This window comes from Microtus ochrogaster, chromosome 6 (genome assembly GCF_000317375.1).
Source record: "Microtus ochrogaster isolate Prairie Vole_2 chromosome 6, MicOch1.0, whole genome shotgun sequence".
Taxonomy (NCBI): domain Eukaryota; kingdom Metazoa; phylum Chordata; class Mammalia; order Rodentia; family Cricetidae; genus Microtus; species Microtus ochrogaster.
Window position 1 is genome coordinate 47,750,955 of NC_022013.1, and position 7,930 is coordinate 47,758,884.

The 7,930-nt window shown below is 40.9% G+C and overlaps 1 pseudogene; it reads left to right on the forward strand.

The window, feature by feature from the left end:
• Nucleotides 1-2,292: 2,292 nt before the first annotated feature.
• Nucleotides 2,293-2,720, forward strand: LOC101981793 (annotated as a pseudogene).
• The last annotated feature ends 5,210 nt before the right edge of the window (nt 2,721-7,930 follow it).

Below are 7,930 nucleotides of genomic sequence, written 5' to 3' on the forward strand. Positions count from 1 at the left end.
GAAGAAGAAGAAGAAGAAGAAGAAGAAGAAGAAGAAGAAGAAGAAGAAGAAGAAGAAGAAGAAGAAGAAGAAGAAGGCCCACACAGGTTCAAGCCAGACAAAGTCCCAAAAAGTGCATAAGGTTATCTCTGCAGAGAGGTGGGGGAAGTTCGGGGAGGGGAAAGAATACAATCAAAATATATTGTATGCAATTCTCAAAAGATGAAAACACTAAAAGAAGGGGTCATGTTATAGATCTGATCATGTAGGTTCAACCCTCTTCTTCTTCCTCTATCTACCCAGTGTCCAAATTTATATCTCATTCTTAGCAACAGAACTGGAGATCACATATTGTCTAAAGACTCAGCAGAAGTGGTTTCAAGAAAAGCTCTGTCCTCAAACAGAAAGTATCAGTGGGAAAAAGAAAAGGAGAAGACATTTTAAAGGACAGAGCTTGGAGAGAGGAGGAAGAAACCCCAGAGGGCCAGGCACGTTGGAACCTTTAGTTGTATTTGAAGAGGTAGACATGTGGGGAGCCACCCTCATAGGAAGAGCCTCCCATCCCACAACCCCCCAAATTGCCAAGGAGAAGATGACTAGGCCTTGAACTCGATTTCTGAGTTCTTTTTACTAAGGCATGTTAGCGGACCACTGCATAGTACTGATTCTCAGCTTCAGCTGTTACGAGAATCAGCTAAGGAGGCATACAAAACAAACTGATGACCAATGCCCCGTTCTAATTGCTTATAATTTCCCAAGCGACTTTAAGGTGAAGCCATAATTTAGCAGCAGTGATGAGAAGTCTGGGAAAGAGCGTTCAACAATCAGTTCATTTTGTGTGAATGCCTGGCTAGCGATCAGGACAGGCAGGAGGACAAACTAACCCGCTGCCTTCCGTGGGCTCACATCTGGAAACCATCATAGCGTCTGCTCTCCCCAAGTCCATCACCTCAGAGAGGACTGCTCGTCATCTGTAAAGAGCTATGGCGCACAGCTTCTGAGTGAGCTCTAAGACAGCATTGTCTCTTGTTCCTCCACATTCTAGAGTGTTTGCTTAATGGTGTGTAAACAGAACAGCTAAAAGTCTAACCCAGCTTCAGACAAAATCCCTGTTGTCTATTCCTCTCGGCTCTTGTACTGGGATGTCTGTAACATCAAAGCTTGTGGAGACAGATTTGACAGTAGTTGCTGGGCTCATCAAGCTGCTTTGCCAACTTAACTTCTAAATAATTGAGGCTGTAGAATGCTAGAAGTACTCTCTAAAGGACTTTAAATATGCACTAAAGCTATCAAAGGACCCGAATGTGGGTTATATAAATAACTCCCTCAAATTGATAAGAAAAATACCACAAGAAAAAAAAGATGAAAATTCTAAACATGCACTTCACAGAAAAAATAAAATAAAATTCCCCAGTAGGGGCTGAGAAATAGCTTAGCAATTAAGAGCATTTGCTGCTCTCAAAGGTGACCTGAGTTCAGTTTCCAGCACACATATGGCCACTCACAACCAGAGCTAGGGAATGCAGCTCCCACTTCTGACCTCCACAGGCACCAGGCATGAACATGGTATACACACATACATGCGGGCAAAATAATCATACACATAAAATAAAAATAAATACAACTTTTAAAAACATACTCCAGTGATATGCCAGTGGAGACTCAACTGTGTTAGCCATCCATGAAATGAAAACTCAATAAGGTAGCCACAAGAATGCTTAAGATGAGACTTGAAACCCCAAGGGATCAACAGCACCCTTTCACAGCACAAGCAGAAATACAAATTTGTACAACCACCTTGCAAACTACTAGAAAGCTGATCATGTCCATGAAAACCCAGAAATCTGCACCCATGACAACGTCACTTAATCCCTTTTCTCAAAGTAACCCATTTCTGTGGCTATCCCCAAGAGGAAGCTTTATCTACACATTAAGAGTATTTATAGACTAGCTTAGTGTGGTGATGCAAATCTTTTATCCAATGCAGAAGCAGGTGGATCTCTATGATTCTGAGAACAGCCTTGTTATGTAAAGCAAGCTCCAGGCCAACCCAGTCTAAAAGGTGAATTATTGATTATGGGCTAAATATGAAAAACATTCAAGGAAAACAGATGAGTATATGCTGTAAATACAATGATTGTTATCAACCATGATGAAGGCAACCTATAAACTCACAAAGCAATGCAGTTCACTCAGAATGAGTGAAAGAAGCCAGCCTAAAAGAAGATTGCATGCTTATAATTTTAGTATATACTAAAATTTATATACTAAATTTATTACTATAAAATTCAAATCAGGGGCCGGCTTCTTCTCCGCCCTCCGAGATGGCGCTGGACCCCACAGAGCAGCATCTCAGACATGTGGAGAAAGATGTTCTGATCCCCAAAATAATGAGAGAAAAGGCCAGAGAGAGGTGTGCTGAACAAGTTGAAGATTTTACCAGATGTTGCAAGGACTCTGGAATCCTTATGGTGGTAAAATGCCGGAAAGAAAATTCTGCACTGAAAGACTGTCTAACTGCTTGCTATAATGATCCAGCCTTCTATGAAGAATGCAAACTGGAATACCTCAAGGAAAGGGAAGAATTCAGAAAAACCGGAGTTCCTACCAAGAAGAGGCTACAGAAGCTTCCCACAAGCATGTAGGCAAATAGTGAGTCAGGAAGCCACTTGCAATATAACCTAAAAATAATGGACTGAAAAAAATGTTTGCTCACCTAATCATGAACTACCGATTCTTTTGTATGAAATAAAATTCTTTATTTCAGAAAAAAAAATTCAAATCAGGCAAGACTAGTCCACTGTATTGTAAGTCTGAATAATGCTTCTCCTTGGAGAGGATTTGGGGAAGAAGACAAACAGGTTGCCAAGCCTTGCCAGCGTTCAATTTCCAAACATGGAGTGATTTCACATATAGACCCTCTTGGGGATAAGGAACTTTTGTGCTCATGATTAATATTTTCCACATATTGTTTCATAATACAGTTTATTCTGATAAGATTAAGATAGCTTTATTCTTTTATTGGGAACAACATATGGAGCTAATTTGTTTGTTCAGGGTGTGGGGAGGAGAGGGTTTTTTTTAACTAGTTAAACATGCCCCAGTGCTGCCAAGACTGAAGCTGTATTTGATTTATCAGGGTCTTATTAATATTAATGATCAATGAGTTTAGGCAACTCTGTAAAATAGGTTCAAGGGCTGTTCTTAATCTCTGAGATGAGAAGGCAAGAACCGAATGGGTAAGCAACCCGCTAAGGTAATGTGTGGAAGATCTTATCAATATATCATGGTTTCTGAACTGAAGAAGAAGGGCCATTGCCTTAAACAATACTCCAAGTTCCCAAATTTGAACCTTTCCATGCTCTTAAAATTTGGTGGAGTTATTATTTGCTTGGGTTATAATTATCAGTGTTTATAATAGCCCCTTTAAAATAAAACAAAAAGTAATCAAATAGTACCCCACTATTTATTCTTAGGAGAGGGGCACCATCACGCACACATCCGGTAGCCTCCAGAAAATGTCCTTTGATACATGAAGATAATGACACGGAGGCAGTGAAATGTTTTGGTGTCATGGAAATCGTTTTGACCTCACATATCCAGGAGTTCTACCCCTAAGAGCTACTGTGACATGATCCTGCCTCTCATATAGTAAAGCAGAGGTTTCTCACACCCGCAATTTGGATCCAGTTTCCAATTCAGCCCAGATTTAAGAGTATAGGACATACTCAAAAATCTTGAATTCTGTCACCATGATTTGCCTTTCTGGTAGCCTTGTCGAAAACTATTTCACCCCTCTGAGCTTTGCCCTTCAGCTGAACAATGAAGAGAGCCAACACCCACCTCCTTGAGCTGTGGGCACCATTAAGTCCCACCCCCTGAATTGAGAATGCCCACGAGTATCTATGTTACAGTGGAAGCTGAGTAAGCAGCTGTGGGTGCCTGTACTAGCGCATCCTAACGTGGAATGAACAAAGCCAAATAGCACTGCGAGGAAGCGCCATGACCTACTTCTTTTGGCAATGCAGTAGCACCGAATGATAGCAGTTCATCTGCTTGGGATCTATCCAAGTATGGTGCCTGGCCTTATGTTTCCTGAAAGGTAATGGCTAAAAAGTTATTCTTTGGGTCCTCTTACCTCTGCTGAAATCTGTCCAACACTCTCACTAAAAAAAGCAAAACCACCATCTTGATGCAGAGACTCAGACGCTTCCAAACATCTCAGAGATTATGACAATTTCATAAGCAAGTGTACGTTACTTTTTTAAAAACATCTCTACATATTCCAAGCATGGACAGAAAGGCGCATGTACACACACGGGTGACGTCTGAGATCATAGAGCATATGTGATCATAGATGATCCACTTCCTTAAACCTCAGATGTTACCAGTAAAGGGCTGCCACTAAACTTCTAAAGCTTCCGGCTTTATTTCCTGTGCAATTAACTCTTCTGTATAGTGTAAAGGTAGACACTTCCCTCTTGTTCTTGCAAGCCCTTTTCTACCATGACCCCATGGTAGGTTGCATTTCTCCCAAAGGCCTTTGCTCGTCTACCTGATTTAGATGGAAAAGACAAAAATGAAAATAAGGATCAACCTCTAAGTCCACCGGGCTTAAGTTTTTCATTGCCCTATGACAACCGCTCAGATAAATAAATCCAAACCAATTTGAGGACCAGGTGTTAGCGGGCCTTCCTTAGAGCCCCGGACCAATTAAGGATGTGCTTCTCTGTGACCTGCAGGCATGGCAAACCCACGAGACTAAGCACACCTTCCCGTTCATGTTCAAGTTTTATCACAGCTGTGTCCTTCCTGTCAGCAGAACTTGGGCTGTCAGGGTTTCCATTATGAAGGCTGCTTCACCGAGGGCTGTAAATCTGCCGGGGATGAACAAACACTTAGCAGAGGGTTCATAGATTGAGACATTCTCAAGGGTGAGCCAGCTGGCTGGACAAAATTAAGTCTACCCTGAAAGCTGGACCCCAAAGCTATTCTTGCAAAGCTCCTATGGGAAGGGGCCACCAAAAATATTCTCCCGTATTTTAATTTAGCAAATATCAGCACTCAATCTGATGTCTGTCCTATTATTGTTAGGAGAACTGTTTCTCTCTCCCCTTCTAGTGAGCATGTTAGTCAAAGGCCTGAACTGCCCACCTTGGCACAAAGGTCTCCAAATTAGGACTATCCAAGACATCTCTTCTTCAAGACTTTTCTGAGTCTCTCTTCTCTCTCCTTGTTGTTCTCTACAAAGCGAGTGTAAATCTGGAGCATCAGCGTGTGATGACCTTCTAGGACCTTGTGAGACCCAGTGGGTGAAATAGCAGTCAAATAGCAACCCAGGAAGAGCCTGAGGATGCAGCTGTAGCTTTGAAAGTCGTGGGTGAGCTTCAAAGAACAGAAAGAATGAATTTCAGGATCCTGCTGTTCCCAGGAATATGGATTAAGAGAGAAAAGAAACAGCTAGAAAATAAAAGAATCCAACAGATGCTCACAAACAGCCCAGTATGTATCCCCATGTTCATCCTGGGCTGCGTTCTAGGGACAAAATGAGAGGAGAGCTGGGTCATTTTGTTGACACAGAAATTCAGAAAACTTATTAACAGTACTCACTGTCCCCCTAATATTTAGTACAATATGATAAACCTTTATAGTCCTTCCTAGGAATGTTTCTGGAGTCCCCGAGCCAACATCGTGACTTTGCCCTTCAGCTTAGTGGTCCACTCTGGGCTGCCAGAGCTTGGATGAAGTCTGTCTGTGGCCTATTAACTTTGCATTTTGGAATTTTGCATTTTTTTCTACTGTACAATTAACTTCTTGTCAACAAAGGTTCTGTCACAGACCCCCAGTTCTTCAATAGCAGAACTATGTGTCTGTTGTTGCACTTGTTCTGGCCATTTTCTGTACTAGTAGCCTGCTCCATGGCTAGTTATAGGAGCCAGACCAAGGAGGCTACCGGTAGACATCCTGTGGTGGTCATGATAAAACTGAGCAAGATCATGTCAACGCACACACATTTTATACACCAGTCAATTTAGGCCAATCATCTGGGACAAAGGAGTCAAAAATGTTAAGTGGTACAGACAAAATTGAACCTCATTTTGTGTTCACCAAACCTTCCAAGGTAGATGTTACAGACTGACTATGACTTGGTTTCCTGTAGTGACACATGTTATGGACTTCTTCCACCCATGGAAGAACTCTGTGTCTTAGTTTGGGTTACTAGTGCTGCAAAGAGACACCATGACAATGGCAATTCTTATAAAGGAAAACATTTAATTGGGGCTATCTTACAGTTTCAAATGTTTAGTTTATTATCATCATGGTAGGAAGCATAGCAGTGTTAAGCTAACATGGTACTAAAAAAGAAGTTAAATGCTGGAGAAGAAATTAAGAACTCTACATCTTGATTCACAGGATATAGGAAGTGAACTATGTTCTACACTGGGCATAGCTTGAGCATATGAGACCTCAAATCCCACTTCCACACTTCCTCCAACAAGGCTACACCTACTCCAACAAGGCCATACTTCTTGATAGTGCCACTCCCAAAAGGTCAAACATTCAATACATGAGTTTAGGGGGCCCATACCTATTCAAACTACTACACTCTCCACACCCTTAAAAGTCTACCTCACAAAAGCAAACCACTGTAGAGTGACCCTCTATTCCTAAAAAATTCCATTCCAATGCAAGATGGCTTACATCACATGTTTGGTGCCACAAATACACCACCCACAGGCATACTAAGAAATGTGATCCACCCATATTCCTCACCCAAACTCAATCATTAAATAAGGAAAAGTGAGTATTGATTAATAACTAATGAATCTATTCTTAGCTCAATCAACCTCAGTTAAGAACACCTCAGCAGATAAATAATGGACAAGAGTTCTGTGTGTTCCATGTATGCTTTTATCCATTAGCTAGCTTTTTCTCCTACAATCCAAGATACTTTGTTCTCCATAACCCCCTTTCAATCACCCTTAACTCTTCCCTCTTATTTGTGTTTCAAAAAGGGAGTTCCAATAACCCTTCAATTATGACATTGGTCATATTTCTTAGCATTTTGCAAACTAAATTATAGATGTCTAATTTATTTATTACTTCTATAAACAAAACATAATCTTCAAGGCCGTTCCAATGTTTGGATTATGCATAGAAATTCTTAGCACACAACTCTTTGAAAACTATTTTCCTAATTCTTTATCTCTTTTAACATATTGAAAGCTTATACTCAACCCTTAATTTTCTTATTGACAGTCTCATGCACTCTTCTGAATCTCCAGAACACAGCACCACAAATGTCCTTTACTGACAGAATTTTTTTGTGTTTCTAGTTACCCCAGATTGAAGAAACACTACCTGCCTGTTTGTTAAACACATATTAAGAATCTATTAGGTGCTCAGCAACATGAAAGATGCTGGCAATTTGGGAATGAAAGGAATTGCAATTGCAGATATTTATCATCTAGAATGGGAAACATCCGAAAACAGGTATTACAGCCCCTTGCATTTACAAAGTATTGAGCAGTGTTCTATAGGACAAGAAGGCAGGAAGCTGTCAGCTTAGCAAGAACATGTCAGGAAAGCATGTTTACCAGCATTTATGGAGTTTTCAGTCTGTACTCTGTGCTGTGATGGGGAGGCAAAGGCTTCAGAGAAATATTATGTCTGTTCATGTTCCTAATGAGCTTATCATTCCCATCCACAGAGCAATGATGTTCTTCACAGACTGTAGAGAATGCTATAACTCAATACAAAATGATGTATTGATATTAAAGATAAGGTAAGCCTCTGGGGGATGGTCAAGCCTTAGGCTGGGGCTTGAGATTTTATTTTGATTAGAATATTTGATTAAGCTGGAGAGATGGCTCAGCGGTTAAGAGCATTGCCTGCTCTTCCAAAGGTCCTGAGTTCAATTCCCAGCAACCACATGGTGGCTCACAACCAT